Genomic DNA, 27,478 nt, shown 5'->3' with positions numbered 1-27,478 from the left:
GCCTTTGACAAGGTTCCACATAGGAGATTAGTGGGCAAAATTAGAGCACATAGTATTGGAGGTAGGGTACTGACATGGATAGAAAATTGGTTGACAGACAGAAAGCAAAGAGTGGGGATAAATGGGTCCCTTTCAGAATGGCAGGCAGTAACTAGTGGGGTGCCGCAAGGCTCGGTGTTGGGACCGCAGCTATTTACAATATACATCAATGACTTGGATGAAGGGATTAAAAGTACCATTAGCAAATTTGCAGATGATACAAAGCTGGGTGGTAGTGTGAACTGTGAGGAAGATGCTATGAGGTTGCAGGGTGACTTGGACAGGTTGTGTGAGTGGGCGGATGCATGGCAGATGCAGTTTAATGTGGATAAGTGTGAGGTTATCCACTTTGGTGGTAAGAATAGGAAGGCAGAGTATTATCTGAAAGGTGCAAATTAGGAAAAGGGGACGTACAGCGAGATCTGGGTGTCCTAGTCACTGAAAGGATATTTCCTTTGAGCCAGCACCGCCATTCAATGTGATCATGGCTGATCATTCTCAATCAGTACCCCGTTCCTGCCTTCTCCCCATACCCCCTGACTCCGCTATCCTTAAGAGCTCTATCCAGCTCTCTCTTGAATGCATTCAGAGAATTGGCCTCCACTGCCTTCTGAGGCAGAGAATTCCACAGATTCAAAACTCTCTGACTGAAAAGGTTTTTCCTCATCTCAGTCCTAAATGGCCTACCCCTTATTCTTAAACTGTGGCCCCTTGTTCTGGACTCCCCCAACATTGGGAACATGTTTCCTGCCTCTAACGTGTCCAACCCCTTAATAATCATACGTTTCGATAAGATCCCCTCTCATCCTTCTAAATTCCAGTGTATACAAACCTAGTCGCTCCAGTCTTTCAACATACGACAGTCCCGCCATTCCGGGAATTAACCTAGTAAACCTATGCTGCACGCCCTCAACAGCAAGAATATCCTTCCTCAAATTTGGAGACCAAAACTGCACACAGTACTTCAGGTGCGGTCTCACTAGGGCCCTGTACAACTGCAGAAGGACCTCTTTGCTCCTATACTCAACTCCTTTTGTTATGAAGGCCAACATTCCATTGGCTTTCTTCACTGCCTGCTGTACCTGCATGCTTCCTTTCAATGACTGATGCACTAGGACACCCAGATCACGTTGTACATCCCCTTTTCCTAACTTATTTAAGGTAATTTCATCCCGAAGATAGACGCAAAACGCTGGAGTAACTCAGTGGGTCAGGCAGCATCTCTGGGGAGTAGGAAAAGGCGACGTTTTGGGTAAAGACCCTTCTTCAGACAGTGAGTTAGGGGAGGGGGGGAAACTGGAAGTGTGGGAAGGTATTGAACAAAGCAGAGCCTGCATCGATGACTCTGGGAAGGTGGAGTTCACAATGGTCCATGGTCTGCTTCGGTGGAGGCTGGCAGTGAGTGAGCTGGCAGAGAGGCAGATCCACATAATACCTCACCACATCCCCTGATGGCATCCCATTACCATTGCTTGATGGCAGAGTATTAAGCGTTGGCTCCAAGCGGATCGTGAGCTTGTCCTATTTTAGGATGCGGTGCCTTTTGTACACGGCTGTGTTAGAAACATAGACATAGAAACATAGAAAATAGGTGCAGGAGTAGGCCATTCGGCCCTTTGAGCCTGCACCGCCATTCAATATGATCATGGCTGATCATCCAGCTCAGTAGCCTGTACCTGCCTTCTCTCCATACCCCCTGATCCCTTTAGCCACAAGGGCCACATCTAACTCCCTCTTAAATATAGCCAATGAACTGGCCTCAACTACCTTCTGTGACAGAGAATTCCACAGACTCACCACTCTCTGTGTGAAGAAATGTTTTCTCATCTCGGTCCTAAAAGACTTCCCCCTTATCCTTAAGCTGTGACCCCTGGTTCTGGACTCCCCCAACATCGGGAACAATCTTCCCGCATCTAGCCTCTCCAACCCCTTAAGAATTTTATATGTTTCTATAAGATCCCCCCTCAGTCTTCTAAATTCCAGCGAGTACAAGCCCAGTCTATCCAGTCTTTCCTCATATGAAAGTCCCGCCATCCCAGGGATCAATCTGGTGAACCTTCTCTGTACTCCCTCTAAGGCAAGAACGTATTTCCTCAGGTTAGGAGACCAAAACTGCACACAATACTCCAGTTGCTGGCCGAGTCCACATCTTCAACCTCCACTGAGCGGTCAAACGGTATTCCAGTTTGATCAATACTGAGCTCTTGACGTTGAAGATATACACGTCTGCTTCTGGCTGTGGATCATCTCAGATCATTATAACCTTCACAACGTCCGCCTGACGGAGATAGCCGAAGTGAAAACAAAAACCAGAGGACATAGGTTTAAAGTGAGAGGGGAACGATTTAACAGGAAACAGAGGGGGCTTGGATGGTGGGGCAACTTTTTCACCCAGAGGGTGGTGGGTGTATAGAACGAGCTGCCCAGGGAGGTTGTTGAGGCAGGTACTATGACACCATGTAAGAGACAAGGGGACAGGTAAATAAATGGATAGGAAAGGGTTAGAGGGATATGGACCAAACGCCGATGAAAAACAAGAAATACAACGTAGAAGGCAAATCTGGATAGGAAACGTTTGGGAGGATATGGGGGCAAATGGAACCGGCTTAGATGGGACATCTTGGTCGGCATGGACAAGTTGGGCTGAAGGGCCTGTTTTCCGTGCTGTAGGACTCTATGACAAATCTGTGCCCAAAGTGAAAAAAGATATGTGGACAACAAATGCCAAATGTGAATGGCTAGTTATGTACAATGGCACAAAAAGACGTACAAAATTGTTTCCTCAATCAAAGGAAATACTATACACCAAATAGGGTTGGGTACTGGTAGCAACTACATGTGTGTTAGATACAAGAGACGAAAGGTGGGAAATAGATGTTGGGCAGGTCACGGGAAAGGTTTTCTCAGTTATGCCAAGGACAGGCGGGGTTATCAGGGACTGTCTTGGATCGGTTGAATGACATTCCAGGGCAGGTCACAAGTAAACGTTCTGCACCAGTTTCCACCCCTGACAGAATTTAATGATGTCGTTAATAATAAAACTGTCGATATTAGTAAATTATTGATGAACGCATTGTTTGAGATTGAATTAAGAGCTTGGCAGCTGATAAGGCAGCTGAGTAGTTGTTCTTCACTCCTGGGTCTCCAGGGAGGTGTGTTGCACTGCGCGAGACACTTGCCTGTGTTCTTTAATTGCTCGATACAATCTAGGATCGATCGCCTGGACTGGAAGCAGGCGAGTGGGCGGCACGGTGGCACAGCGGTAGACGTGCTGCCTTACAGCGCCACAGACCCAGGTTCGATCCTGACCTTTGTCATAAGAGATAGACTTTAGACTTTAGACGGGTGTTTGGACTTTAGACTTTAGACGGGTGTTTGGACTTTAGACTTTAAGGATAGACCACGGAAGCAGGCCCTTCTGCGCCGACCAGCGATCCCTGTACACTAGCACCAACCTGAAATGACCCGAAATGTCACTAATCGATGTTCTCCAGAGATGCTGCCTGACCCGCTAACTTACTTCAGCACTTTGTGTCTATCGTCTTGTCTATTTGTCGATTTAAAAAAAAAAAAAAAATGTATGCAGTGAAAATTTACACTCTTTGACATACATTGGCCTAACCTAAAATAGAAAGGTTTTAAATCAGCACTGATTTGTTAAGATTTTTCATATGTTTTCATCTTAAAATATGTGTTCTACGAGATTTCAAAACTTGGAGCTGTAGCTTTAGTTTAAAACTATCAAAATAAAACAGGATTTTAAAATCTAAAACCAATTTGAAATTATTAATATCCTGAAGCAAGTTATTTGAAACAAAAGTGAACTTGCCTTCTCTTTGTCACAGCCAAGCAGTGCCCTTAAAAATCATTGTTGTCGCAATAAGACTGCTGCAAAGTAGAGTCATAGTCATCGAGTGATACAGTGTGGAAACAGGCCCTTCTGCCCAACTTGCCCACATGTCCCAGCTACACTAGTCCCACCTGCCAGCATTTGGTCCATATCCCTCCAAACCTGTCCTATCCAAGTACCTTTCTAACTGCTTCTTAAGTGTTGGGATTGTCCCAGCCTCAACTACATCCTCTGGCAGGTTGTTCCATACACCCACCGCCCTTTGTGTGAAAAAGTTATCCCTCAGATTTCTATAAAATCTTTTCCCTTTCACCTTAAACCTGTGTCCTCTGGTGCTCGATTCACCTACGTCGGCAAAAAGACTCTGTGCATCTACCCGATCTATTCCCCTCATGATTTTATACATCTATAAGATCACCCCTTATCTTCCAGCGCTCCAAGAAATAGAGAGTCCCAGCCTACTCAATCTCCTCCTATAGCTCAGACCCTCTAGTCCTGGCAACATCCTCGTAAATCTTCTCTGTTTCCTTTCCAGCCTGACAACTGGTTCTTTCCCCTGTTGTTGTGACTCATGCTCCTGCCTGTATCTGTCTCCCATAGATACCGTCTCCAATCACTCCTACGTTCCTTGTAACATGGTGATGTGGTCCTCCAATATTCTCCTCCTATTCTCCTGTCCACACACGGGTTGCCAGAAGGCCATACCTATAAATAAAATACCCCTCGTCCTCCTGCGCTCCAAGGAATAGAGTCCCAGCCTACTCAACCTCTGCCTGCAGCTCACACCCTCTAGTCCTGGCAACATCCTCGTAAGTAAGGATATCATTCTTCCGTTTGGGTGCATATGACACCCCCTTGGCTCTCCTGAAGGCTCAGATGGGATCTGCCAGCTGGGGAGACTGTGCTGTTGGAGACCACGAGGAGTCTGTTGTTGGCGTTCAATTAAAGATGTGGCACTGACCAGCGGTGAACAAGTTGCAGACTTCCACTGAGAACATGGACAGGTGACGCTTTGAGTCGGGACCCTTCTTCAGGTTCTCCCTCAGACCCGACCCGGTGGCGCAGCGGTAGAGTTGCTGCCTTACAGCGCCAGAGGCCCGGTTTCGATCCTGACCACAGGTGCTGTACTGTACGGAGTTTGTACGTTCTCCCCGTGACCTGCGTGGGTTTTCTCCGGGATCTCCGGTTTCCTCCCACATTCCAAAGACGTACAGGTTTGTAGGATAATTGGCTGGGTAAAATTGTAAGTTATCCCTAGTGTGTGTAGGAAAGTGCCAGCGTGTAGGGATCGCTGGTCGGTGCGGACTCGGTGGGCTGAAGGGCTTGTTTCCGTGCTGTATCTCTAAACTAAACTAAACTTACTCAGTGATCCGGCAGCATTTATGTAAATGCAGATCTCACAACAATCTTGATGACCAACGAAAGCTGTGGTCTACAGAATAAGGACAAGTTGGGGGAGTCCAGAACCGGGGGGTCACAGTTTAAGAGTAAGGGGTAGATCATTTAGGACTGAGATGAGGAAAAACCTTTTCACCCAGAGAGTTGTGAATCTGTGGAATTCTCTGCCACAGAAGGCAGTGGAGGCCAATTCACTGGATGTTTTCAAGAGAGAGTTCGATTTCGCTTTTAGGGCTGAGGGAATCAAGGGATATGGGGAAAAAGCAGGAACGGGGTACTGATTTTAGATGATCAGCCATGATCATATTGAATGGCGGTGCTGGCTCGAAGGGCCAAATGGCCTACTCCTGCACCAATTTTTTGATGTTTCTATGACGTGCTGATCATGTGTAGGTTAATTGGCTTCTGCAAATTATCCCGAGTGTGCAGGATAGAAAAAGCTTACGGGCGATCATTGGTTGGCATGGACACGGTGAGCCGAAGGGACTGTTTTCATGCTCTATCACTAAACTAAAGGTACAGGGATAGGAAACGTTTAGAGGGAGACTAGACCAAGTGGACCCATTGGGCTCAAACCTCTCCTGCATTGGTGCAGCACCCTCTCCTCTCCCCCTCCCCCCTCCGTTCCACCCCCCTCCGTACAGGTTTGTAGGATAATTGGCTGGGTAAAATTGTAAGTTATCCCTAGTGTGTGTAGGAAAGTGCCAGCGTGTAGGGATCGCTGGTCGGTGAGGACTCGGTGGGCCGATGGGTCTGTTTCCACACTGATCTCTAAACTAAACTAAAACTAAACCCAAAGACCCAAAACGTCACCTATCCATTTTCTCTCAGGGATGCTACCTGACCTGCTGAGTTACTCCAGTATTTTGGGTCTTTGCTAGGGTTGCCAATTAGCTGGGACATCCCGTATATTGGGCTAAATTTGTTTGTCCCTGTACGGGACCGCCCTTGTCTCGTATTAGGCCCGGGGGGGCACTATAGGCCCGAACACTGTAGGCCCGGAGCCCGCTGTAGGCCCGGACAGTGTAGGCTAACGGAGTGCGTTCGGGGAGTGTGTTCACTTAACAGAGGTTGCATAGCAACCCACCTCCCGGCCCAGGCGGCCGCCATTGGTGGAGCGGGAGCACGTGGCCGCTGGCTGGGTGAGGTCACGTGGGGCGCGGGTGGTGATGTCACCTTTTGCCCCTTATTTGGGAGTTAGAAAGTTGGCAACCCTAGTCTTTGCTGGTATAAACCAGCATCTACTGTTCCTTTTTATTGCAAGCTTCCATGTTTGTGTAAACGTGCTGACATTGCCCAAAGTAGCTCAGGACCACTCAGTTGATTCGAAAGCAGCGGATAGGGTGAAAGAGATAAATATAGTGGCAGGGATTACATTTCAGGAGTGTGTACACTTCTTCAGATAGTTCCTGAAGATCTCCAGTATTGATGGACACCTTGCTCTAACACATCTAAAAGGTGATTGTAGTTTAACTAAAGCAAAAAATAGCTTCAACAAGAAAGATGATCTATGGTGTAAAATGGCCATATTGGACATTGTGCAGATAACTTTGATAAGATTGGATTTGATAAAGGTGGCACGGTGGCGCAGCGGTAGAGTTGCCAAAGATACAGGTTCGATCCCAACTATGGGTTCTGTCTGTATGGAGTTTGTACGTTCTCCCCGTGACATGCATGGGTTTATATTTTAGAGATACAGCGCAGAAACAGGCCCTTCGGCCCAACGGGTCCGCGCCGCCCAGCGATCCCCGCACACTAACACTATCCTGCACCCACTAGGGACAATTTTTACATTTGCCCAGCCAATTAACCTACATACCTGTACGTCTTTGGAATGTGGGAGGAAACCGAAGATCTCGGAGAAAACCCACGCCGGTCACGGGGAGAACGTACAAACTCCGTACAGACGGCGCCTGTAGATTTACTCTGAGATTTTCGGTTTCCTCCCACACTCCAAAGCCCTGCAGGTTTGTGGGTTAATTGGCTTGGTATGAATGTAAATTGTCCCTAGTGGGTGTAGGATGGTGTTAGTGTGTGGGGATCGCTGGTCGGTGCGGACTCGGTGGGCCAATGAGCCTGTTTCCGCGCTGTATCTCCAATTCTAAACTAAATGAATTTGTTTGTGTGCAGTGGCATGGCCATCCTCAGGAGTCCAATCATGTTATAGTCGGAAATGTTCAGGATCCCTGGGAGTGAAAATAGTAGTGACAGGTTCATTCTATCCAAAGCAACTGCATCTCTGCTGCACGATAAATAGGCTAGCATCAAATGTCAACAAACGAGACATCTAGTTTCTCCATGTTCCTACATTTATGATTTGGTGTGAGATACATAGAAACATAGAAAATAGGTGCAGGAGTAGGCCATTCGGCCCTTCGAGCCTGTACCGCCATTCAATATGATCATGGCTGATCATCCAGCTCAGTAACCTGTACCTGCCTTCTCTCCATACCCCCTGATCGCTTTAGCCACAAGGGCCACATCTAACTCCCTCTTAAATATAGCCAATGAACTGGCCTCAACTACCTTCCACAGACTCACCACTCTCTGTGTGAAGAAATGTTTTCTCATCTCGGTCCTAAAAGACTTCCCCCTTATCCTTAAGCTGTGACCCCTGGTTCTGGACTCCCCCAACATCGGGAACAATCTTCCCGCATCTAGCCTCTCCAACCCCTTAAGAATTTTATATGTTTCAATAAGATCCCCCCTCAGTCTTCTAAATTCCAGCGAGTACAAGCCCAGTCTATCCAGTCTTTCTTCATATGAAAGTCCTGCCATCCCAGGGATCAATCTGGTGAACCTTCTCTGTACTCCCTCTAAGGCAAGAATGTCTTTCCTCAGATTAGGAGACCAAAACTGTACGTAATACAGTGATGGATGGAAAGCGAATTTAATCCAAACTAAGGGGGGGGGGGGTATGGTGGTGCAGTGGTAGAGTTGCTGCCTTACAGCGCCAGAGACCCGGGTTCGATCCTGACCACAGCTGCAGTCTGGGCACAGTAAGTCGAAATTTGTACAAAGTTAAACACAACATTTATTATAGATGGATTGTGCAGAAATACAATTTGTATCACACCATGCTTCATCCAAAACGTGAAACCTCAAACACAGCTAAACAAAGCAGAAAGTTAATTTCCAGATGGGTAGGGTATACGTGCTACTACCCAGCGACCACACGCACAGAGTTGCTATGGTAACACAGAGTGTTGCTTCGTTGTTTATAAACTCCGCATTTACAATAGTAAAACTCACTTTGCAGAAGAACGTTTCTCCCTCTCGGCAGCGCACGGCACCCCTGCTGCCTGCTGTATAAACTTTATGCAAACCTTGGTGGGTTGTTAAATCTCAGTGAATACCAGTGTTTCCCTCGTAAAAGATTCAATTGAAACGCGTCTGCTCAAAATTATTACAGAGTAAATGAGATCTCAGATGGAATGGATGGGATTTACGACGACTATTTTTTACCAATGGCAGATAGGTCAACTTTAAGTGCTCTGGTCTCTTACACTGTTGGGTTGTGCAGGAGATCATATCTACAGCCCCATATTCTTTTCCATCACTGGTAACTTCCACTACTGCTTTCTAATGTGGCATGGCGAGGCGCAGGAGTAGACCCATTCGGCTCTTTTGAGCCAGCACCGCCATTCATTATGATCATCCAAAATCAGTACCCCGTTCCTGCTTTCTCCCCATATCCCTTGATTCCGTTACCCCTAAGAGCTACATCTAACTCTCTCTTGAATACATCCAGTCAAATGGCCTCCACTGCCTTCTCTGGCAGGGAATTCCACAGATTCACAACTCTCTGGGTGAAAAAGTTTTTCCCCATCTCAGTCCTAAATGGCCTACCCCTTATTCTTAAACGGTGACCCCTGGTTCTATACTCACCCAACATTGGCAACATTTTTCCTGCACCTAGCCTGTCCAATCCCTTAAGAATTTTATATGTTTCAAAAAAATATCCCCTCTCGTCCTTCTCAATTCCAGTGAATATAAACCCAGTCGATCCATTCTTTCATCATATGACAATTGATTAGCAGGAGAAATCCGCTAGTGGGAGAGTCTAGGACTAGAGGTTATAGCCTCAGAATTAAAGGACGTTCCTTTAGGAAGGGGATGAGGTGGAATTTCTTTAGTCAAAGGGTGAGAAATTGAGTGGAGATCAAAAGAATCTGTGGAATTCATTGCCACAGAAGGCTGTGGAGGCCAAGTCAATGGATATATTTAAGGGAGAGATAGAATAGATTCTTGATTAGTACGGGTGTCAGGGGTTATGGGGAGAAGGCAGGTGAATGGGGTTAGGAGGGAGAGATAGAGCAGCCATGATTGAGTGGCGTAGTAGAGTTGATGGGCCGAATGGCCTAATTCTGCTCCTGTCACGTATGAGCTCCCAACGTAACTTCTCGTGTTTATTTGATCGGGTATCTAAACCAACTCTGTCTGGAAAGCTGTGCAGAACATTGCACTAAGGTACACCCACCCTCCCTCAGCAGAATCCCCCCTTGCCCCAGCAGAAGGCAGTGAATAATCTGGGGGAAAGAAAGGTCATTGAAACCACGTTTCGTGAAACGCCCCTTAATAGGTGAGACGAGTGTGTCAATGACATGAACAAAGCAGGTCGTTTATCAAAGCCAGTCAAAAACTAGTACGTTAACAGTCTGACAACACGGCACAAATATTGTTCGTACCACAGGTTTATGAATTTGGTGAAAAGATCGCAAGGAAAATATTGAATACAGCACCTTCTGTATTTTACACACAGAGCAAAACAAAAAGCAGCTCACACATCGATGCAACAAACTCTGATTGTACACTTGCCCCCCTCACCACCCAGAGCCAATTCAGCAGTGGCAGTTTCAACACAGTAACATTTTTTTGAAGACAGAAGATCTAAATGTTTGAATTTGATAAAAAAAAACGTGCACCTTTAGCAGTAAATACTATCATCATATTCAAGTCCAAATGGGTCGGTATTTGCAACACTGGTGCCAACTTAAATTTCAATCTCTGCGGGATTGTTGGGCTAACAAAATTGTCCCAATTGCCCCAACGATATTGCTCGAATCTCACAGCGATAGATTCCTTGTTCCTGCACATGTGAAGCTGTACAGTATGTATTGAGTGGCCCAACTGAGTTGTGCTGAATTATGATCAGATTTGCAGTTTCCTACATTAAACTGCGTCAGGTCTCTGGATGGAATGGCTAACTGAGCTGGATTGGTCTCCAAGGCGAAATCGGATGACTGAGGGGGATTGTGTCCCTGGGTGGACGAGCTGAAGTGGTTCAGGTGTGGGTTGCATCACCCAAGAGAGGGTTGGATCAATGGGATAGCTGGACCAATTTCTGACTGGATTGGGTCATGGAACTGGCTTGGTTACTGGATGGACTCTTTCTTAATTGGTACGGATGTCAGGGGATATGGGACGAAAGCAGGAGGATCGGGTTGAGAGGGATAGATCAGCCGCGATTGAATGGCGGAATAGATTTGTGTGTAGGAAAGAACTGCAAATGCTGGTTTAAATCGAAGATAAACCCAAGATGCTGGAGTAACTCAGCGGGACAGGCAGCATCCCCGGAGAGAAGGAATGGGTGACGTTTCGGGTCGGTCTGAAGAAGGGTATCGACCCGATACGCCACCCATTCCTTCTCTCCAGACATGCTGCCTGTCCCGCTGAGTTACCCAGGCATTTTGTGTCTGCGGGGGAGTAGACTGGAGGGGCTGAATGGCCTAAATCCTGCTCCCAGAACTGATGGCTCGATGAGGGAGCTGGAATGGTTTCCTGGTTCCGAGAGTGCTGAGTTGGATTGATTCTGGGATGGACTAGATCACTGGATGGGTTGGACCATTGGGTTGACCCAGACTCTCCTGGGGTGGCTGGATCACTGAGCTTGTCCGGCCCTGTGGTGGGATCTCCACCGTGGCCACCACCAATCCCCATCAGCAGCCTTGCAACCAAAACAGATTTCTCATCAAATCCACGGGTGAAAACCGGCGCGCATCGCCCCAAAAACGAGGACGGTCGCTGCGGGTACACTCCGCGGGGTTAGATCTAAGGGGACTTATGCACAGCCTCTTCTCTTCAACGTCAAACAGAGATCTTCAGAATTCAATCACAGCTATTACATCCCCACAAAACATTTACACCAAATAATCATGACGCACCACAAAGAAAAACAGAAACAACCTTCGGATCAAGACGACACCTTATGTGTTTTACAGAATAACACTCTGGGAAATGAGGTGTAACAGTTTCCTTTTGGGAAGCACAGACTGTGAATAGCAGAGAAATTGCATTTACAGGACCAGTGTATGCAACCATCCCACTTTCCATGAAGAGTAGCTCACAACCCAGCGGTATGTATATCGATCTCTCTAACTTCAAGTAACCCTTCCATCCCCTCTCTCCGTCCCTCCCTCACCCAAGTCGTGGCACCAGTTTCAAAGTCGTCCTGTTGAGTCTCATTGTCTGCAACTCGTTTTCACCTAGCCCACAGTTGACGATGGCCGATTTCCTTTATCATTGTTACTTTTTTTGCACATCTTTCATTCATTCATTCTATATCTCACTATATCTCCATCCATATCTCTCGTTTCCCCTTTCCCCCCCAACTCTAGGTCTGAAGAAGGGTCTCGACGCGAAACGTTGCCTATTCCTTCTCTCCAGAGGTGCTGTCTGACCCGCTGAGTTAATCCAGCTTTTTGTGTCTATCTAAGAGTATCAGAGGGGTTGTTAACAGGTCAGTGGGTATTCACCAAGAGCAACTTTGAAACTATCTATTTGAAACCCCTTTACCTCATAACATTTCACGAGAAATTTCACAATGGGGACGATCAGCTAGTCCTCTGGTCCCTGCACTTCAGATGCCGGTTTGCAAAAGAAAAGACACAAAGTGCTGGAGTAACTCAGCAGGGCAGGAGGCGTCCGTGGAGAAGATGGATAGGTGACGTTTAGGGTTTGGGACCCTTCTTCAGACTCTTCCATATGAAAAGAGGTGTCCTGAATTGAAACGTCACCTGCCGACGTTCTCCTGGGATGGTGCCTGACCCGCTGAGTTACTCCAGCATTTTGTGCCTATTTTTGTTAGAACTTAGTAGCTGTGCTCTGACATTGGGGAGCCCAGTAAAGTGAGTCCATGAAGTCAGTGGCATTATTGGTGTTGGTGACCTTACCACGCACGGTGGCCTGAACTGTCAGGATATCGTTGCTAAACCACAGTGTTTGACTGACAAAAACCAATTGCTCAGAGCTGGTGGCAGGGTGGGGCTTGGCCAGGATAGTTAATCCCAGGAATGAATGGCTGTGGGTGTCACAGGCTAAGATTCAGGAACCCATCAAGTCAGGATACTAGGCCGACAATATACAATCCAATTCTCTAACAGGACTGTTAGTGCTGCTAACTAGAGATGAATAACAACACTATTATTCCACATACTCTCAGTGTGGGGTATGGACATGATCACACACACCATCAGTGTAGTGCAAGGACACTATCACACACGGTCAGTGTAGTGTAAGAACACTATCACACACGGTCAGTGTAGTGTCATGACACTATTCACACAGGGTCAGTGTAGTGTAAGGACACTATCACACACACCCTCAGTGTAGTGCAAGGACACTATCACACACACCCAGTGCAGTGCAAGGACACTATCACACACGCCCTCAGAGTAGTGTAAGGACATTATCACACACACCCTCAGTGTAGTGCAAGAACACTATCACACACCCTCAGTGTAGTGTAAGAACACTATCACACACCCTCAGTGTAGTGTAAGAACACTATCACACACTCTCAGTGTAGTGTAAGGACACTATCACACACCCTCAGTGTAGTGTAAGGACACTATCACACAGGGTCAGTGTGGTGTAAGGACACTATCACACACACTCTCAGTGTAGTGTAAAGACACTATCACACACCCGCAGTGTAGTGTAAGGACACTATCAAACACACCCTCAATGTAGTGTAAGGACACTATCACACACACCCGCAGTGTAGTGCGGAGTAGGCTTGATGAGCTAATTCTAGTCCTAGAACTTATAATATGTTAGGATACTATCACGCACACACTCACTGTGGTGTAAGGGCAATATTGTGCACACCCTCAGTGTAGTGTAAGGACACTGTCACACACAGTGTGGTGCGAGGTCAATATTTCCACATTTTCAGAGTTGGGCATTATCTCCTGTGCACCGTGACTTATTTCTGGACCAATGCTCCCATGTTGGGTCCAGAATGTCCTTTGCCTTACAGATTAAATGCAAATGCATCCCCAAAGTCTTCAAATTTGTTAATAGATAGGGAGGATAATTAAAATTTGAGCAAAACAGTGTTTCATTTCCTTCTTAAACAACCAATAGTGGGCAGTGGTTAGAGTTGCTTGAAAAGCACTGAGCTGTGTGTCAGGAATCGTGAGATTTTTGCTGGCCCTCAGCTTTCAGTTTTGTAAAGATTTACCGTTTAAAGACCTAATATTTAAGCAACACAATTTAACTTGAGAGTTTTTGTTCCTTCCATTTTAATTATCACCGTCGCCTCTTTTTTAATAACGGCCCTTTTATTTTTCCTACTCGTCCGTTCCCTTACCAATGTCTAACATCTACAAGGAATCGAAGGGTAGCAAACACTGTAATAAAGAGGGACTGCGGATGCTGCTTTATACTAAAAGAGAGCCACAGGATGCTGGAGTAACTCAGCGGGTGGAGACAGCATCTCTGGAGGACATGGATAGGTGACGTTATGGCTCAGGACCCTACTTCAGACCCTGAAGAATCAGAGGTCGGAAGAAGGGTCCCGCCCCGAAACGCCACCTATCCATTTTCTCCAGAGTTGCTGCCTGACCTGCTGTGTTACTCCAGCATTTTGTGTCTATCTTTGGTAGCAAACCCTGGACGGGAGTGGAGGTGTGGGGTGGGGGTGGAGGAGTGGAGTGGAACAAACGTCATCAGGAAACGCTCGAGATAATCGGGACCATCTCAGTTATCGGACTCATAGCTTCTACTGCGCACCCCTCTAATCTGCGAATCCCAACAGGAAATCTGACAATGAATCTACAAATACTCGGCACCACATAGACATCGTATAAGAACTTTCTGTGGAGGGTTCTTACCCAGGAACAATCGAATGCGGGTGTATCTTTTCACCAATAACGCAGAAATGCAGTGCAGAATTAATCTCGCGCCAAGCTCAACAATTGAGTAGTCAGTCCTCAATCTGCTTCGGCGGAGATTCATTCTGGTGACCAGCTCGTCACCGAGATGGTTGTCACTAATTGTGCTCCATGGCTTGAAGTACTGGCTCCATAAAAAGTCGAAGCCAACCCTATGTTGTGCTATACCGCTAAAAGCTACTGCAGAAACCAACACTTGCTGTTGCTCGTGGAAGGAGAGAAACTCCAAATATCCTAAAGGGAATTTTTTCAAAGATCGCAAGGACGATCAGGGCTCAAGATTTTGCGGGGGTTTGGAGGGGGGGACGGGGGACACCATTCTCAACAACTTTATTTGCAGTGGACATTTTGGGTTTCGGGAGTTCATCCAGTCTTTGTTTTTGTTTCTCTTCCTCTTCCGTTCTCTCGTTGCCTGACAGGATGAGGTGGAGGTCAATGCAGCTTAAATATTCCATGAAATCAGGAGGGATCCATAAAACCAGTGCAGTGTTCCCAAAAGAAAGTCTCTTAAAACCTGCCATTACTTTAAAGGAAGAGAGAAAGAAAAAACGTCAATGGTTTTGTGACATCACCAACCCGAGCCAACCAGAGCATGAAGCCTTCGGTGAAGAGAAATGAAGCTTACCTGCATTTATACCAACTGCTCAGTGACATTTTATCATGAATATAATTGTGCGCTGCAGACATTAACAGTAGCCGTAATAGTAACGCAGTAGTTTTTAGGCTCGTATAAGTCCGAGGAGCAGAATTAGGCCATTCGGGGCCCATCATGTCTAATCCACCATCTAATCATGGCTGATCTATCTCTCCTCACTACGTTCTCCAGCCTTCTCCCTGTAACCCCTGACACCCGTCAGTAGTGAATGCTACAACCCGACAACTACGGCTGTCAAGGTTGGATCCAGACCTGTCTTAATGTGCTGAGTTTGCATATTCTCCCTGGTGCCTCTGTTTCCTTCCAGATCCCAAGGAACACAGAACTTAGTACAGTACAGCACAAGGACAGACCCTCTGGCCCATGAGGTCCGTGCCGAATATGATGCCAATATCATCCATTGTCTACCTGTGCAAAATCCACATCCCTCCATTCTCTGTCTAGGGAAGTTGAGTATAGGAGCAAAGAGGTCTTTCTGCAGTTGTACAGGGCCCTAATGAGACCGCACCTGGAGTACTGTGTGCAGTTTTGGTCTCCAAATTTGAGGAAGGATATTCTTGCTATTGAGGGCGTGCAGCCTAGGTTTACTAGGTTAATTCCGGGAATGGCGGGACTGTCATATGTTGAAAGACTGGAGCGACTAGGCTTGTATACACTGGAATTTAGAAGGATGTGAGGGGACCTTATCGAAACGTATAAGATTATTAAGGGGTTGGACACGTTAGAGGCAGGAAACATGTTCCCAATGTTGGGGGAGTCCAGAACAAGGGGCCACAGTTTAAGAATAAGGGGTAGGCCATTTAGAACTGAGATGAGGTAAACCTTTTTCAGTCAGAGAGTTGTGAATCTGTGAATTTCTCTGCCTCAGAAGGCAGTGGAGGCCAATTCTCTGGATGCTTTCAAGAGAGAGCTAGATAGAGCTCTTAAGGATAGCGGAGTCAGGGGATATGGGGAGAAGGCAGGAACGGGGTACTGATTGAGAATGATCAGCCATGATCACATTGAATGGCGGTGCTGGCTCGAAGGGTCAAATGGCCTCCTCCTGCACCTATTGTCTATTGTCTATCCAAACCCCTCTGAAATCCCACTATTATATCTGCCTCAACCACTCCCCTTTGGAAGCACATTCCAGGCACTCACCACTGTCTGTGCAAAAAAGACTTGCCCCACACGTCTCCTTTAAACTTTACCCCTCTCACCTTAAAGCTATGCCCTCAAGTACTTAGTTTTAGTTTAGAGATACAGCGCTGAAACAGGCCCTTTCGGCCCGCCGGGTCCGCGCCAACCAGCGATCCCCGCACATTAACACTATCCTACACCCACTAGGGACAATTGTTACATTTACCCAGCCAATTAACCTACACACCTGTACGTCTTTGGAGTGTGGGAGGAAACCGAAGATCTCGGAGAAAACCCACGCAGGTCACGGGGAGAACGTACAAACTCCGTACAGACGGCACCCGTAGTCAGGATCGAACCCGGGGCTCCGGCGCTGCATTCGCTGTAAGGCAGCAACTCCACCGCTGTGCCACCCTAATTAAGCTAATGGCATGTTGGCCATCATAACGAGAGGATTTGAGCACAGGAGCAAAGAAGTCCTTCTACAGTTGTATAGGGCCTTGGTGAGACCACATCTGGAGTATTGTGTGCAGTTTTGGTCTCCTAATTTGAGGAAGGATGTCCTTGCTATTGAGGCAGTGCGACGTAGGTTCACGAGGTTAATCCCTGGGATGGAGGGACTGCCATATGAGGAAAGATTGGAAAGACTAGGCTTGTATTCACTGGAGTTCAGAAGGATGAGAGGGGATCTTATAGAGACTAAAAGGACTAGACAAGCTAGATGCAGGAAAAATGTTCCCAATGTTGGGCGAGTCCAGAACCAGGGGACACAGTCTAAGAATAAAGGGGAGGCCATTTAAAACTGCGGTCAGAAGAAACTTTTTCACCCAGAGAGTTGTGAATTTGTGGAATTCGCTGCCACAGAAGGCAGTGGAAGCCAATTCACTGGATGAATTTAAAAGAGAGTTAGATAGAGTTCTAGGGGCTAGTGGAATCAAGAGATATGGGGAGAAGGCAGGCACAGGTTACTGATTGTGGATGATCAGCCATGATCACAATGAATGGCGGTGCTTGATCGAAGGGCCAAATGGCCTCCTCCTGCACCTATTTTTCTATGTTTCTGTTTCTAATTTAATTTCTTCCATCCTGGAAAAAAAAGGTTCTGACTGTTTACCCTATCTAGGCCTGCATAGAAACGGAGAAAATAGGTGCAGGAGTAGGCCATTCGGCCCTTCGAGCCGGCACCGCCATTCAATATGATCGTGGCTGATCATCCAAAATCAGTGCCCCGATCCTGCTTTCTTCCCATATCTACACTATCAGGTATCCTCGTTCCAGAGAAAGCAATCCAAGTCTGTCCAACTTCTCTGTGCAGCTGATACCCTCTAGTCCAGGCAACATTCTAGCGAACCTCTTCTGCACCCTTTCCAAAGCCCCCACATCCTGCAATGGAATGACCTGACTGTACCGAACCATCCTATTGAACACTAGAGGGCACTATGAGCGACTATCTACCTCACTGGAGACCCTTGGACTATCGTTAATCAGACTGTAATCATGTATTGTCTTTCCGCTGACTGGATAGCACTCAACTAAAGTTTTTCACTGTACCTCGGCACACATAACAATAACGTGTGCAGCGGTAGAGTTGCTGCCTTACAGCGAATGCAGCGCCGGAGACTCAGGTTCGATCCTGACTACGGGCGCCGTCTGTACGGAGTTTGTACGTTCTCCCCGTGACCTGCGTGGGTTTTCTCCGAGATCTTCGGTTTCCTCCCACACTCCAAAGACGTGCAGGTTTGTAGGTTAAATGACTGGGTAAATGTAAAAAGTGTCCCTAGTGTGTGTAGGATAGTGTTAATGTGCGGGGATCGCTGGGCGGCGCGGACTCGGTGGGCCGAAGGGCCTGTTTCCGCGCTGTATCTCTAAATCTAAAAAAATCTAAACTAAACAATTCCAAATGTGACCTAACCAATTTCCTGTAAAGCTGCATCAGGACATCCTGACATTTTAATACTCAATGCCCCGACCTATGAAATATATATATAACCATATAACAATTACAGCACGGAAACAGGCCCGTTCGGCCCTACCAGTCCACGCCGACCACTTTCTCTGACCTAGTCTCATCTACCTGCTCTCAGACCATAACCCTCCAATCCCCTCCCATCCATATACCTGGTCACTTTGTTTCTGTGGTCACTTTGTTTCCAAGAGGAAGGATGTAGATCAGTGCATGTTCCTTTAACATAGTGACCTCACCACTACTAACCACTCCCCATTGTCTCTGGTATAATTGTAACTTCCCCACCTCCAGCTCGCTCTCTAGTGCCAGTGATGACCACGGACAGCTAGGGCATAATGTATGTGTAGTGTCATTAATAAACTTATATAGTAAAAGACTCTGCCTACGAGTGGCATCCTTTTACAGGAAGGAACTGCAGATGCAGGTTTAAACCAAAGATAGACGCAAAAAGCTGGAGTAACTCAGCGGGTCGAGCAGCATCTTTGAAGATGAGCAATAGGTGACGTTTTGGGTCGAGACCCTTCCTCAGATTGACAATCAGGGGAAAGGGAAACGAGAGATATAGACGGTGAAATAGAGGTATAGAACAAATGAATGAAAGAAATGCAAAACCAGTAACGATGATCAAAGAAACGGTCCATTGTTGGCTGTGGGCTAGGTGTTAATGAGTTATACAGACAATGAAACTAACCAGGACGACAGTGAAACTAGTACACAACTAGAGTGGGAGACGGACAGAGAGACAGAGAGAGAGAGAGAGAGAGAGAGAGAGAGAGAGAGAAGATGCAAGGGTTACTTGAAGATCACCCCTCATCTTCCTGCGTTCCAACATGGGCCGAAGGGCTTGTTTCCACGCTGTACGACTCTGTAACTCAGAGTCTTTAGTGAATTGGCATGAAAGGCATAGACAGAGAGGATGTGGAAAGGATGTTTCCACTGGTGGGAGAGTCTAGGACCAGAGGTCATAGCCTCAGAATTAATGGGCGCTCTTTTAGAAAGGTGGTGAGGAGGGACTTCTTTAGTCAGAGGGTAATTCATCTGTGGAACTCATTGCCACAGAGGGCTGTGGAGGCCAAGTCAGTGGATATTTTTAAGGCAGAGATGGACAAATTCGTGATTAGAACGGGTGTCAAGGGTTATGGGGAGAAGGCAGAAAATGGGATTAGGAGGCAGAGTTCAGCCATGATTGAATGACGGAGTAGACTCGATGGGCCGAATGGCCTAATTCTACTCGTGTGAACTTGTGAGTTGTACTTCATACAGCATCAAAACAGGGCATTGATCCCAACAGATGCACGGCACAAGTTTGTGCTTCACGCTCTCTGCCTGTCATAGCTGTCAAACATCTGGAATGCTTGTGGAATCTCTGACAGTCATGCACATTCAGAAACACGACAGAGAGAGAAAAAAGATCAAACCACAGAAAAGTGTGCAGAGGAGACCAACAAGAAGGGTCTTGACCCGAATCGTCACCCATTCCTTCTCTCCAGACATGCTGCCCGTCCCGCTGAGTTACTCCAGCATTTTGTGTCTATCTTCGATTTGAACCAGCATCTGCAGTTCCTTCCGACACGAGAATGTTTAGTTTAGATTGTCGTCACGTGTACTGAGGTACAGTGAAAAGCTTTTTGTCGCATGCTATTCAGTCAGTGCAAAGACAATATATGATTGCAATCGGGCCGTCCACAGTGCACCGATGATGCAGGATAAGGGAATAACGTTTATGTAGTCTATGTTGTCGGGAAGCTAGCATTTATTTCGAGAGGACTAGAATATAAAAACAGGGATGCTGAGGCTTTAAAATGCACTGGTCAGACCACATTTGGTGGATCGTGAGCAGTTTTGGGACCCCATATCTGAGGAAGGATGTGCTGGTGTTGGAGAAAGTCCAGAGGAGGTTTACGAGAGTGATCCCAGAGGCGGCATGGTAGCGCAGCGGTAGAGTTGCTGCTTTACAGCGAATGCAGCGCCGGAGACTCAGGTTCGATCCTGACTACGGGTGCTGCACTGTAAGGAGTTTGTACGTTCTCCCCGTGACCTGCGTGGGTTTTCTCCGAGATCTTCGGTTTCCTCCCACACTCCAAAGATGTACAGGTATGTAGGTTAATTGGCTGGGTAAATGTAAAAATTGTCCATAGTGCGTGTAGGATAGTGTTAATGTACGGGGATCGCTGGGCGGCACGGACTTGGTGGGCCGAAAAGGCCTGTTTCCGGCTGAATATATATGATATGATATGATGATAATTAGGTTAACATGCGGAGCATTTGACGGCACTGGGCCTGTACTCGCTGGAGTTTAGAAGGATGGGGGGGGGGGGGGGGGGAACTCAATGAAACTTACCGAATAGCGGAAGTGGATGGAGTGGATGTGGAGAGGCTGTTTCCACTCGTGGGAGAGTCTAAGACCAGAGGCCACAGCCTCAGAATAGAAGGACGTTCCTTTAGAAAGGAGATGGGGAGGAATTTCTTTAGTCAGAGGGTGGTGAATCTGTGGAATTCATTGCCACAGACGGCTGTGGAGGCCAAGTCAATGGATGTTTTTAAGGTGGGGAATGACAGATTCTTGATTTGTACGGGTGTCAGGGGTTATGGGGAGAAGGCAGGGGAATGGGGTTGAGAGGTAGGTCAGCCATGATTGAATGGCAGCGTAGACTTGATGGGCCGAATGGCCTAATTCCGCTCCTGTCGCTTATGAACTTGTGGAAGTGAGCTTAGGACGTGGAGTTACTCCAGCATTTTGTGAATAAATACCTTGGATTTGTACCAGCATCTGCAGTTATTTTCTTATATTAGGACTTGTGGAATTTGCACAGGCACCCTCAATGGGAATTAAAGGCCATGAATTTGCTACCATAAACACAATCGACACTGCAATTTAAAACACTGGCCGGTCCGAGCAGTTATCTCTCCCCCCCCAAAAACATTGTTACATAAACAGTGAGTCACTCCACATAAGCAGGCGCACAGCCACGCTGAGATTATATCACATAGCTGGGCAGATGGCAGATCAAATGCTTACCTTCATTTTTATTCCACTGAGGGAAACTAAATGACATTTATAGGGCCGATGTACACTGGTGTTACTAACCACCCCCCCCCTCCGCAGTTCAAAGTCAGACGTGGAACATCGACTCTCTTGAACGCATGCATACCTGAGTTAACGGCTGGAAGTAAACAAGACTTGGAGGGGGCTGGCTGAGGGATTCATTATTAAAGAGGATAGTCAACTGGTGGCAGAGTGCAGCCCGCCTCTTCAAATCCGTCGCTAGCAAGGGGCAGTGAGCCTCTCAAAATTAGTTTAGTTTAGAGACGCAGCGTGGAAACAGGCCCTTCGGCCCACCGAGTCACAGCCACAGACGGCTGTGGGGGGCAAATCAATGGATATTTTTAAGGTGGAAAATTGATAAGATTCTTGATTAGTACGGGGTGTCAGAGGGTGGTGAATCTGTGGAATTCTTTGCCACCGAAGGCTGTGGATGCCAAGTCAGTGGATAGTTTTAAGGCAGAGATGGATAGATTCATGATTAGTACGGGTGTCAGGGTTTCTGGGCAGAAAGCAGGTGAATGGGGTTAGGAGGGAGAGATAGATCAGCTATGATTGAATGGCAGAGTGGACTTGATGGGCCGAATGGCCTAATTCTACTCCTATTCCTTATGACCTTATGGGTCCGCACCGACCAGCTAACACCGCAAATTAACACCACCCGACACACACTAGGGACAATTTTACATTTACATCTCTACCAAGCCAATTAACCTACAAACCTGTATGTCTTTGGAGCGTGGGAGCAAACCGAAGAGAAAACCCACACGGGTCACGGGGAGAACGTACAAACTCCGTACAGGCAGCACCCGTAGTCAGGATCGAACCCGGGTCTCTGGCGCTGTAAGGCAGCAACTCTACCGCTGCGCCACCTTGGAGCCCGAAAATGAGAAGGTGGAATAGCCCGAATGCTGGGTTATTCGAGTCATACAGCGTGGAAACAGGCTCTTCAACTCGCCCAGCCCAGGCCAAGCAACATGCCCCATCTGCACTAGTCCCCCCTGCCTGCTTTTGGCCCATATCCCTCTAAGCCCACCCTATGTCCATGTACCTGTCCAAACGTCCCTTAAATGAGGCCTCAACTACCTCCTCCGGCAGCTTGCTCCTTTCACACACCACCCTATGTGTGAAAACTTTACCACTCAGGCTCCCATTAAATCTTTCCCCCCCATCACCTTAAACCTATCTCCTCTGGTTCTCGATTCCCCTACTTTGGGCAATAGACTGTGCGTTTACCCGATCTATTCCTCTCATGATTTTGTACACCTCTACAAGATCACCCCTCATCCTCCTGCGCTCCAAGGAATCAAGTCCCCGCCTGCTCAACATCTCCCTACAGCTCAGTCCCTCGAGTCCTGGCAACATCCTGGTTTATCTTCTCTGAACCCTTTCAAGCTTGTCACCCTCTTTCCTACAACTTGTTGCCCCCAAAACTGAAGCAATACTGTAAATGTGGCTTCGCCAACGTCTTCAATCATTGTTTTTGTCAATGAGTTGTGCAGCACAGAAACAGGTCCTCCTGCCCACCATGTCAGGTTGAGTACCCATCCATTCCACCCTTCAGCTCTTGGTCACCAGCCTTCTACGCGTTGACAATTCTATCGCTCATCCAGATACTACTTCCTCGTAAATATTCTCTGTACCCTTTTCAGCTTGACAACTGGGTCTTTCCCCTGTTGTTGTGACTCATGCTCCTGCCTGTATCTGTCTCCCATAGATACCGTCTCCCTCCACTCCTACATTCCTTGTAACATGTGGTCCTCCAATATTCTCCTCCTAGTCTCCTGTCCACACACAGGCTGCAAGAACGCCATACCTATAGTTCAAGAGCTGAGATGCTTCCAGACTGACGCTCTGGAATGCCATACCTGTCAAGTGTTGCCACAGCCTCCTGACTGCTCTGAGGTACTAATGCTAAGCTAACGTTCCCTCCTCCCTGATGGATTTAGATTCCAAATCAACTCATTTGAGCAAAGAGGTCCTTCTACAGTTGTACCGGGCCCTGGTGAGACCGCACCTGGAGTACTGTGTGCAGTTTTGGTCTCCAAATTTGAGGAAGGATATTCTTGCTATGGAGGGCGTGCAGCGTAGGTTCACTAGGTTAATTCCCGGAATGGCGGGACTGTCGTATGTTGAAAGGCTGGAGCGATTGGGCTTGTATACACTGGAATTTAGAAGGATGAGGGGGGATCTTATTGAAACATATAAGATAATTAGGGGATTGGACACATTAGAGGCAGGAAACATGTTCCCAATGTTGGGGGAGTCCAGAACAAGGGGCCACAGTTTAAGAATAAGGGGTAGGCCATTTAGAACAGAGATGAGGAAGAACTTTTTCAGTCAGAGAGTGGTGAAGGTGTGGAATTCTCTGCCTCAGAAGGCAGTGGAGGCCAGTTCGTTGGATGCTTTCAAGAGAGAGCTGGATAGAGCTCTTAAGGATAGCGGAGTAAGGGGGTATGGGGAGAAGGCAGGAACGGGGTACTGATTGAGAGTGATCAGCCATGATCGCATTGAATGGCGGTGCTGGCTCGAAGGGCTGAATGGCCTACTCCTGCACCTATTGTCTATTGTCTATTGTCATTTACTCTCAGCCAAAGGATATTTGACCCATTGGTTTCCACCAGCTCCCACCTCGAGCAGATTGTCCGTTGGGCCTGGCTAAGAACGGAGAATGGAGTAGTTTATACAGTCCTAGTCTCCCTGCGGATAGACACAAGAAGCTGGAGTAACTCAGCGGGACACGCACAATCTCCGGAGAGAAAGAATGGGTGACGTTTTGGGTGGAGACCCTTCTTCAGACTGAGTCAGGGGAGAGGGAGTCTAGAGAAATGGAAGGGGAAGGTGCGAAAACGACTGATCAAAGCAGACGATGGTAAGGACATGTAGAATGGTTCATTGTCGTCTGAGGGGCAGGTGGCAATGGGGCACGCAGTCAGATTTTCCCCGGGTGCTCCGGTTTCCTCCCACACTCCAAAGACGTACAGGTTTGTAGGTTCATTGGCTTTGGTCAAAATTGTAAACTGTCCCTAGTGTGTAGGAGGGCTAGTGTGCAGGTTGATCGCTGGTCGGCGCAGACTCGGTGAGCCGAAGGGCCTGTTTCCGCGCTGTATCTCTAAACTAAGCTGAAAGTAACAATACCTCCCTACTTTCAATATGAAATCACTTTATTAAATAATCACTTTTAACGAAATAACCTAAACACCTCAAAATAGTTTCCCAAGCGCAAGAGCTTATACCCGACACTAAATTAACTTGCACGATAAGCCTGACAGATATTTCACACACGGGCACACGTTCAAAACCAGGTCTCCTTCGGCTTATTTTATTTCTCACACCGTCGGCAGGCTTGTTTTCACAATGAATTAAAAGCTTCCATCTCCAGCAAATATCCCCAGCGTTAGCCTGAAGCAATCCACCAGGGCAGGAGATTCCAAGGCTAAATAATGGTGGGTGCTATGAAGAAATAATGCTTGTCATGATTTTTTTAAACTATTGGGCTACAGAAGAATGGTATGGCTTTTATACCAAAGAAACAGCTCAGTGGCACAGTGGTAGAGTTGCTGCCTCACAGCGCCAGAGACCCGGGTTCGATCCTGACTACGGGTGCTGTCTGTGCAGAGTTTGTACGTTCTCCCCGTGACCTGCAGAGGTTTTCTCTGGGACCTCCGGATTCCACCCACACTCCAAACACGTACAGGTTTTGTAGGCTAATTGGCTTTGGTAAAATTGTAAATAGTCCCTTGTGTGTCAGAAATTGCTGGTGTGCGGGGAACCTGTAGGCCGATGGCTTCGGTAAAATTGTAAATAGTCCCTTGTGTGTCAGAAAGTGCTGGTGTGCGGGGAACCTGTAGGCTAATGGCTTTGGTAAAATTGTAAATAGTCCCTTGTGTGCAGGACAGTGCTAGTGTACATGAATCATAAGGGATAGGAGCAGAACTGGGTTATTCGGCCCATCTAGTCCACTCCACCATTCAATCATGGCTGATCTATCTCTCCCTCCTAACCCCATTCCCCTGTCTTCTCCCCATAACCCCTGTCACCATATCAATGAAGAATCTATCTCTGCCTTAAAAATATCCATTGACTTGGCCTCCACAGCTTCTGTGGCAAAGAATTCCACAGATTCACCACCCTCTGACTAAAGAAATTCCTCCGCATCTCCTTCCTAAAGGACCGTCCTTTAAATTCAGAGGCTATGACCTCTGGTCCTAGACTCTCCCACTAGTGGAAACATCCTCTCCACATCCACTCTATCCAGGCCTTTCACCATTCGGCAAGTTTCAATGAGGTCCCCCCTCATCCTTCTAAACTCCAGCGAGTTCAGGCCCAGTGCCGTCAAACGCTCATCATATGTTAACCCACTCATTCCTGGGATCATTCTTGTAAACCTCCTCTGGACCCTCTCCAGAGGCAGCACATCCTTCCTTCGATGTGGTGCCCAAAATAGCTCACAATAGGTCCAAATGCGACCGGACCTACCCTGTTTTTGTATTATAGCCCTCTTGAAATAAATGCTAGCATTGCATTTGCCTTCCTTACTACCAATTCAACTTGCAAGTTAACTATTTGGGAATCCTGCAGTTGTGTGATAGCACGAATAAATAAATAACTGGAAGAAACTCTTGCTATCCTTCTTTTATATTATTGGCCAGCTTCCCTTCGTATTTGATCTTTTCTCCCTGTATTGCCTTTTTAGTTACCTCCTCTTGTTCTTTAAAAGCTTCCCAATCCTCTGGCTTCCCACTTATCTTTTTGCAATGCTATCCGCCTTCTCTTTCAGTTTTATACTGTCCTTGACTTCCCTTGTCAGCCACGGTCGCCTCTTACTCCCCCGGATCGCTGGTCGGTGCGGATTCGTTGGTCCGAAGGACCTGTTTCCGCACAGAATCTCTTAACTAAACTAAATAACCTGCAGGGATTGCCTGGGCATATCAGTAAGCTGTTGGAGTCTGCTGAAATGACAGATTTTTCCTTTCACTTCCCGAAGCTTTAATCATCGCTACGTGTTTCATCAGCTCCAGGCAAACCGACTGGAACAACACACCAACTACATCATCTTTCACAAGAGGTCTTTGCTTTCCGTCAATTTTCTGCAAATTAACATTGTCAACTTTCTGTTAAATAAGCAGAAGTGCTTTATTGACAGTACAATTTTATTTTGGCATGCTGTATTTTTTTTTAAAATCGAGACCATTAAGGGCTATGGAGACGTGGCAAGCAGTGGCAATAGACAATAAACAATAGGTGCAGGAGTAGGCCATTCGGCCCTTCGAGCCAGCACCGCCATTCACCATGATCATGGCTGATCATCCACAATCAGTACCCCGTTCCTGCCTTCTCCCCATATCCCTTGACTCCGCTATCATTAAGAGCTCTATCTAACTCTCTCTTGAAAGCATCCAGGGAATTGGCCTCCACTGCCTTCTGAGGCAGAGAATTCCACAGCTTCACAACTCTCTGAGTGAAAAGGTTTTCCTCATCTCCGTTCTAAATGGCCTACCTCTTATTCTTAAACTGTGGGCCCTGCTTCGGGACTCCCCCAACACCGGGAACATGTTTCCTGCCTCTAGCGTATCCAATCCCTTAATAATCTTATATGTTTCAATAAGATCCCCTCCCATCCTTCTAAATCCCAGAGTATACAAGCCCAGTCGTTCCAGTCTTTCAACATACCACAGTCCTGCCATTCCGGGAATTAACCTTGTGAACCTACGCTGCACTCCCTCAATAGTAAGAATGTCCTTCCTCAAATTTGCATGACCAAAACTGCACACAGTGTTCCAGCTGTGGTCTCACTAGGGCGCAGCGGTAGAGTTGCTGCCTTCCAGCACCAGAGACCTGGGTTCGATCCTGACTACAGTGCAGTCTGTACGGAGTTTGCACGTTCTCCCTGTGAACGAGCGGGTTTTCTCCGGTGCTTCGGTTTCCTCCCACACTTCAAAGACGCGCTGGTTTGTAGGTTAAATGGCTTCGGCAAGTTGTAAAATTGTCCCTGGAGTGTGCAGGTTACTGCACGGTATGATCGCTGGTTGGACGCGGACCTGGTGGGATGGAGGGCCTGTTTCCACGCTGTATCTCTAAAGTCTAAAGTAGAATTGAGGTACTATCAGCTCTGATCTAGAACGGGCTTGAGGGACTGAATGGCCTCTCTCTGTGCCCTCGATCGTACACCGATGCAGATTGCACACACACTGGAGTTGTGCGGCCAGGGATTTGGAAAGTTGGGAGGTGG

At 47.2% G+C, this 27,478-nt stretch overlaps 1 protein-coding gene across 1 annotated transcript in view; it reads right to left on the bottom strand.

Moving 5' to 3' along the window:
* Positions 1–8,320: 8,320 nt before the first annotated feature.
* Positions 8,321–27,478, bottom strand: part of dtd1 (D-aminoacyl-tRNA deacylase 1) — a 102,547-nt gene continuing 83,389 nt past the window's right edge. The window contains exon 6 of the mRNA XM_078405583.1: positions 8,321–14,986. The gene's annotated coding sequence lies outside the window, so the exon portion shown is untranslated. The remainder of the gene's footprint in view (positions 14,987–27,478) is intronic.

Source organism: Rhinoraja longicauda, chromosome 9 (genome assembly GCF_053455715.1).
Source record: "Rhinoraja longicauda isolate Sanriku21f chromosome 9, sRhiLon1.1, whole genome shotgun sequence".
Taxonomy (NCBI): Eukaryota; Metazoa; Chordata; class Chondrichthyes; order Rajiformes; family Arhynchobatidae; genus Rhinoraja; species Rhinoraja longicauda.
This window is presented reverse-complemented; position numbering and strand designations above follow the sequence as displayed.